Here is an 8,213-nt window from a genome sequence, read left to right as displayed (position 1 = left end):
CATTATCTCATCAGTCCACGTGACACTCTTGGCAGCCAGGCAGCAGGCTGCGCAGCTGTGGGTGGGGAGGAAGGCCCAGCTGCGGCCCAGCTAGGGGTAAGAGGGCCCCCTATAGACTGTGTGCAAAGGGAACCCCGCTGAAACGGTCCTGCACTAGGCAGGAGCCTGGAAAAAAACAATTGACAAGATAAATGTCCTCTTCACCAACCCCTCTTTCTCTCCATCAAAGAGCTTCAGTAATTAATTTATCATAGCAGTACAATTTAGTAATAATTTATTGACTTTAGAGAGAGGAATGGGGGAGAGAGATAAACACTGATTTGTTGTTCCACTTATTTATGCATTCATTGTTTGATTCTTTTATTTTTTGTGTGTGAGGGAGGGACATACAGACAGGAGGGAGAGAGATGAGAAGCATCAACTCATAGTTGTGGCACTTCAGTTGTTCACTGACTGCTTTCTCATGTGTGCCTTGGTGGGGGACTCTGGGGGAGCCAGTGACCCTTGCTGAGGCCAGTGACCTTGGGCTTCAAGCCAGAGACCATGGTAACCCTGTACTCAAGCCTGTGAGCTTGGGGTTTTGAACCTGGGTCCACAGCAGACCAGGCTGACACTCTATCCACTGCGCTACTGTGATAAGGTGCCAAGGAACCGCAAAACTTAGCAATAGCAACGCCAGTTTATGGAGGAAAAGTCAGGCCTCTTACCCCCTCCTTTCTGTGGAGAAAGGAAAGAGAAGAATGCAGGAGCTTCCTGGCTTACAAGGGCAACTGGGTCATCTAGTTATAGTTAGCTATTTCCTAGAATTCTCTGAAAAGGTGCCTGGGGCCACTTGCCACACAGAGCAAAGAAGATACAACTTATCTGAAAACCTTAGAAAACAATGTTTATGTGCCTTAATCAAGAATTCCTATACTCAGGCCTGACTGGGCGGTGGCGCAGTGGATAGAGCGTCGGCCTGGGACGTGATGGACCCAGGTTCGAGACCCTGAGGTCGTCAGCTTGAGCATGGGCTCATCGGGTTTGAGCAGGGCTGACCAGCTTGGACCCAAGGTTGCTGGCTCCAGCAAGGGGTCACTTGGTCTGCTGTAGCCCCCGGTCAAGACACATATGAGAAATCAATCAATGAATAACTAGGGAACCACAGCAAAGAATTGATGTTTCTCATCTCTCTCCCTTCCTGTCTGTCTGACCCTCTCTCTAACTCTCTGTCTCTGCCACAAAAAAAATAAAAATAAAAAAAGAATTCCTATACTCGGACTCACCCTACAGTCATGAGAGTAACATATACCTCTAGACCAGGGGTAGTCAACCTTTTTATACCTACTGCCCACTTTTGTATCTCTGTTAGTAGTAAAATTTTCTAACCGCCCACCGGTTTCACAGTAATGGTGATTTATAAAGTAGGGAAGTAACTTTACTTTATAAAATTTATAAAGCAGAGTTATAGCAAGTTAAAGCACATAATAATAATTACTTACCAAGTACTTTATGTCAGATTTTCGCTAAGTTTGGCAGAATAAGTCTTTATGAAACAACTTACTATAGTTAAATCTATCTTTTTATTTATACTTTGGTTGCTCCGCTGCCGCCCACCATGAAAGCTGGAACTCCCACTAGTGGGTGGTAGGAACCAGGTTGACTACCACTGCTAGACAAAGGGATCACAAGCCCCTCCTTACCCACTCCAACCAGTACTTGATTTTGTATAAAAGCAGGCTCAAAACTGTATTATGCCCTATGATTTGGGATTGTGCCCATGTAGCTAGCCGGCTAATAATAATAAAACTTCTAAAATTTCTTCTGTAATCTGACTGGGTGTCTCTATGTAACCCACGGATTAAAGTATACTACTTTATAACACTACTGCCTAACCAGGTGGGTCGGGCTGTTGTTTGATTCTTGTATGTGCCTTGATCCGGGATCGAACCCATAAACTTGGTACATGAAGAAGAAGCTCTAACCAACTGAGCTATCAGCCTGGGCAGCAATAATCTTTTTTAAAAATGATTCATACCTTTCAGGACAGATCCATGGAATCTAATTAGCAGTGGAGGCCCATTTTGTAGACTGAAAGTCATTTCTAAATTAAATCGCAGGAGCTATAAAAATATAAAAATAAATAAATTAACCATAAAAAAATGACTTAATGCTGTCCAGGGCGATTTAATCTTATTGAGTTGGAAGGCAAGCAGGGTTACAGGAGAGGAGTTTACCACCAAGAAAAAGGGTTAGAATGCTGATGAATGTGGTGGTGCACAAAGCAGAGGCAAGGATGCTGAGGAAGAGAAGACCAGCGAAGAGGGAATGTGGGGGGCAGGAAGCCACTTGACCGCAGGGCTAACCCCAGGGTTAGTGAGGGGGTCTTGATAGGAAAAACCTCACCCACTCTGTTCTCTATCACACACATTATGTCATTGAGTGAGTGGTTGGGCTGGTTGTCTTTTAAGAACCTTTCCATAGCAAAGGTTCCATAATCAAGTACATCTGTTCATTGCTGTAGCACTCCTTCTGAACTTGATGCAACTTTCCCATTATTATTCTCTACCTTTGGCTTTCAAATGTGGACTGCACATGGCATGCATTGGCTGCTGATATGTCCCATGAACAGGTCAGCCCCCTAGTTTCCCAGTAGGCCAGAACCAGGCTAGGACATCAAATAGATCTTAGTGTTCAGATTTGGAGCAATTTCAAACCCCTATCAAGTGAGAGGCAATGTGATGTTGATTAAGAAGAGACTTAACTCTGGAGGCAGCCTCCTGGATTCAAATAATCCACTTAATCTTAGGCAAATTCCTCGACTCTTCTAAACCTCAGTTTTTCTGCTCTGTAACACGGGAATGATGAGAAGACCTATTTTATAGGGTTGCTTTGAGGATTACATGAGTTAATCCTCTCTGTTACATGCGTAGAATACTGCCTGACCAGGTGGTGGCGCAGTGGATAGAGCGTCGGACTGGGATAGAGGTTGTGGCTTGAGCAAGGGGTTACTCAGTCTGCTGAAGGCCCACAGTCAAGGCACATATGAGAAAGCAATCAATGAACAACTAAGGTGTCGCAATGAAAAACTGATGATTGATACTTCTCATCTCTCTCTGTTCCTGTCTGTCTGTTCCTATCTATCCCTCTCTCTGACTCTCTCTCTGTCTCTGTAAAAGGAAATAAAAAATAAAGTAGAATGCTGACTGGCAAGTAATAAGAAATAGATAAGTGTTTGCTAGTGTTATTAAGAGTCCACATTTTGCAAACCACAGTGCTACATTTAAGGAGTTCCTGCTGTCCAGAGAAGAGCTGAAAGTGAAATGCAGTACATGATTAGAACCCTCAGTGAGAGATACTCATAAGATCTAAAAATTTTATAAGAAAATGTATAGATTGTGCAGTCCAGCTGCCAATCCAGGTTCAACATCTTTTTTATTTTTGTGACAAAGACAGACAGAGAGAGGGACAGACAGACAGGAAGGAGAGAGATGAGAAGCATCAATTCTTCGTTGTAGCTCCTTAGTCTTCTTAGTTGTTCATTGATTGCTTTCTCATATATGCTTTGACCTGGGGGCTGCAGCAGAGCCAGTGACCCATCACTCAAGCCAGCGACCTTGGGGTCATGTCTATGATCCCACGCTCAAGCTGGTGACCCCACACTGAAGCTGGTGAGCCTGCTCCCAAGCCAGATGAGCCTGTGCTCAAACCAGCAACCTCGGAGTTTTGAACCTGGGTCCTCCAAGTCCCAGTCCGATGCTCTATCCACTGCACCATTACCTGGTCAGGTTAAGTTCAACATCTTTTTAAAAGGTATCTCTGTGTGCTAGCCAGATGATCCATTGGTAGAGCATCGTCCAGAAGCACAGTGATTACCAGTTTGATCCCCGGTCAGGAACAAATCCATGTTTCTGTCTTTCTCTCTCCTTTTCATGATAAAATCAATAAATAATAATTATTAAAAATATATCTGTATTTTTCCATGTTTTATTAGAAAACCTTCAGGAAATTGAAACTCAGACTATTCTATTTTTGAACAGCTTTAACTAAAATATTCTGCCTTATGTAAGAAGATGGGAGCCCTGGCCAAATAGCTTGGTTGATTAGAGCGTCATACAGCTATACAAAGGTTGCGGATTCAATCCCTGGTCAGAGCAAATACAGGAACAGATTGATGTTTCTCTCTCAAATCAAGAAACAAACCTTTTCAAAGGTGGGGATAAGCTTGACCAGACAGTGGCGCAGTGAATAGAGCATCAGACTGGGATGCTGAGGACCCAGGTTCAAAACTCAAGGTTGCTGGCTTGAAACCCAAGGTCACTGGCTTGAGCTCAAAGTTGCTGGCTTGAGCAAGGGGTCACTCGCTCTGCTGTAGCCCCCTAGTCAAGGCACATACGAGACATCAATCACACTGGGAAATAATTTTTTTTAATTTTCTGTTGCATTAGAACTGTTTCTATATATTTCTGCATCGCTGATTCCAAATCTGAAATTTGTTTTTTGGTGCCTGCTCTAGTTTTTATGCAATGTTAATTTCTTTTTGTTACAGTTAATGGCACACATTGTTTTGGGTTTTGTTTTTTTGTTTGTTTGTTTGTTTTTGTATTTTTCTGAAGTTGGAAACAGGGAGGCAGTCAGACAGACTCCCGCATGCGCCCAACCGGGATCCACCCAGTACGCCCACCAGGGGGCGATGCTCTGCCCATCTGGGGCGTCGCTCTGTTGCAACCAGAGCCATTCTAGCGCCTGAGGCAGAGGCCACAGAGCCATCCCCAGCGCCGAGCCAACTTTGCTCCAATGGAGCCTTGGCTGCGAGAGGGGAAGAGAGAGACAGAGAGGAAGGAGAGGGGGAGGGGTGGAGAAGCAGATGGGCACTTCTTCTGTGTGCCCTGGCCAGGAATTGAACCTGGGACTCCTGCACACCAGGCCGACACTCTACCACTGAGCCAATCGGCCAGGGCCAGCATGCATTGGTTTTTAAATTGTAGTTAAAGGGCAATAGCTCTTGGATTGAAAATAACTACAAAGCAATTAATGTTTTACAAACATTACTTTTACATAATTGTAGTTGTTTTTAAATGTAAAAAAATTATTATCTGGCCTGACCTGTGGTGGCACGGTGGATGAGGCATTGACTTGGAATGCTGAGGTTGCTGGTTCAAAACCCTGGGCTTGCCCAGTCAAGGCACATACAACAAGCAATCGAAGAACAACTAAAGTGAAGCAACTATGACTTGATACTTCTTGTTCTCTCCCCTCCTCTCTCTGTATAATCAATAAATAAAATTTTAAAAAAATTATTATCTGATAAAAACAACCTCTTATTTTAAGATTGAATCATGGCTTCTTCAAGTAGGCGTAAATGTAATAATAGTCCTGACACCTTCTGTTATATATGTAGCTGTTACACACTTCAATGTCAAAGGCGCAATATTTCATCATTTGTGACACGTGCATATATTGCCTATTTTCAAGTTCCCCTTGGCAATCAAGACAAGAATTGGGCTCCTCATATTGTGTGTCATAATTTGAGGAAATGCTTCGTGACTGGACAAAAGGAAAACACAATGGAATGCCTTTTGATATTCCCATGGTTTGGCATGAACCTAAGGACCACAGCAGTGACTATTATTTCTGTCTGATCCATACAAAGGGCATTGGCAAGAAAAAATGGCATATGATCACATATCCTAATATTCCATCAGCAATATGACCTATCCCATACTCTGACGCACTCCCGGTTCCAGTTTTCAATGGTTTTATTTCTTCTAAGGATGAAGAAAGTGAACATGGTGATCAAGTGTATTTTGATAAGATGCATGAGAAAATGGTTGTAGAATCTGAAGGGTCTTCTTCTGATGCCAAGCAGTCATTAACCCCTCAACAGTTTAGCCAACCCAAATTGAATTACTTAGTAAGAATGACATAAAAATTGTCCTCAACTTTCTGAAGTATGAGGAGCATAACTGGATCATTTGTGTGGATCTTAAAATGGTAAATTTCCTGCTAGGACAACAGAGAGGTTTCATGAAGTATGCTTGCTTTCTGTTTGTGGGACAGCCTAGCTCGGGAGAAACACTGGACACAGAAGGAGTGGCCAAAACGTGAAGCTCTGGAAGTAGAGATGCAAAATATTGTGAATGAACCTGTAGTTAATCAAGACAAGATCATTTTCCCCCCACTTCACATCAAACTTGGCTTAATGAAACAGTTTGTTCAGGTTTTGAATAGAGAAAGTGAATGTTTTCAACATATTATTTCTCCTTTACCTGCCTTGTCTTTCGAGAAGATAAAAGTAGGTGTATTCAATGGACCTCAAATTCGAACCCTCATACATGACAAAGAATTTGCCAGGAAGATGAATAAGTAGGAGAAAGCAGCATGGCAGTCTTTTGTGGCAGTTACAAAGAACTTCCTTGGCAACAAAAAAGCAGAAAACTATGAACTTCTGGTTCAAAGGATGCTGTTGGCTTTCCACGACATTGGATATAACATGAGCGTTAAGATTCACTTCCTGAACAGTCAGTCACCTTGATAAGTTTTCCGAAAATCTTGGAGCTGTTAGTGATGAGCAGACTACTGCTGGAGCATCAAACAAGATTGTCTTCAACAAGTACACCAATGCAAGAGCTACAAACACAAATTTTTGCCTGAATAGAATTTAAATAAGTTTTGAGCAAATTTTATGATTAAAATAAGTGTTTTAATATGTTCTATTTCAAAATTGTAGACAAATTCTGATGCAATCATATCTTTTAGTGTATTAGTGTATTTACTGCATTATAGAAATTATTATATTTTCACAAAGATGATGCCCAAGAAGTTATTCTACTTCATTATGTTAAAGTAAATGTTGAAAAATTTATATAAGATGAAAACCTAAAATCTTGAATTGAAAAAAAACCTGTAGCTTCCAGAGAAAAACTAATGTCAGATTTGAGATCAGCACACTCGAATTAGGTAAGAACAAGTGTTTTTGTGGATGCAACAAAAAGTTTGTTCCCCAGTGTCATTGAACAACTAAGGAGCCACAACAAAGATTTGATGCTTCTCATCTCTCTCCCTTCTCTTCCTTCCTGTCTGTACCTCTCTCTGTCTCTGTCAAAAAAATGTGAAAGGCCTTGGCCAGTTGGCTCAGTGGTAGAGCGTCGGCCTGGCGTGCAGAAGTCCCGGGTCCGATTCCTGGCCAGGGCACATAGGAGAAGCGCTCATCTGCTTCTCCACCCCTCCCCCTCTCCTTCCTCTCTGTCTCTCTCTTCCCCTCCCGCAGCGAGGCTCCATTGGAGCAAAGATGGCCCTGGCGCTGGGGATGGCTCCTTGGCCTCTGCCCCAGGCGCTAGAGTGGCTCTGGTCGCAACGGAGCGACGCCTTGGAGGGGCAGAGCATCGCCCCCTGGTGGGCAGAGCGTCGCCCCCTGGTGGGCGTGCCGGGTGGATCCCGGTCGGGCGCATGCGGGAGTCTGTCTGACTGTCTCTCTCTGTTTCTAGCTTCAGAAAAATAAAAAAAAATTTTAAATGTGGAAATAAAAGAAGAAAGTGCCCTGGCTGGATAGCTTGGTTGGTTAGAGCATCATCCTGAAGCATGTAGATTGCTGGTTTGATCCCTGATCAGTGCACACACAGGAACAGCTCAATATTCCTCTCTCTTTCTCTTTCTCTTTCTCTTTCTCTCTCTCTCTCTCTCTCTCTCTCTCTCTCTCTCTCTCCACTTCCTCTCTCACTGAAATCAATAAATGAAAATTAAAAAAAAAGACAGGGATATTTCAATTATTAAAATTTCTTTGGAGGGAATAATTTTGTTTATGAACAAGGGGGCTTGCCCCTTTACCATCTGAGGAAGGTGCATCTTTGTTTTGCTGAGCTTGTATCTGAGTTATTTTTAAGATTCTATTTATTCATTTTGGAGAGGAAAGAGAGAGAGAGAGAGAGAGAGAGAGAGAGAAGATGAGGAGGAGCAGGAAGCATCAACTTCCATATGTGCCTTGACCAAGCAAGCCCAGGGCTTTGAACTAGTGACCTCAGTGTTCCAGGTCGACACTTTATTCACTGCATTACCACAGGTCAGGCGGAACTGAGTTTTTATAGAAACTGTGAAGCTCAGAATGAACTAAATCCACTTGTGTGATAGTTGGGAGAAGAAGCAAGGGAAGAAGTATTTAAGTAACTGAATTGGGGCTTTGGAGATCAGATATATCTTAATAGAGATTTAAAAACCTATGATGCCAAGGACTCAGT

The sequence above is a fragment of the Saccopteryx leptura genome, chromosome 2 (genome assembly GCF_036850995.1).
Source record: "Saccopteryx leptura isolate mSacLep1 chromosome 2, mSacLep1_pri_phased_curated, whole genome shotgun sequence".
In the NCBI taxonomy this organism is placed as follows: domain Eukaryota; kingdom Metazoa; phylum Chordata; class Mammalia; order Chiroptera; family Emballonuridae; genus Saccopteryx; species Saccopteryx leptura.
This window is presented reverse-complemented; position numbering follows the sequence as displayed.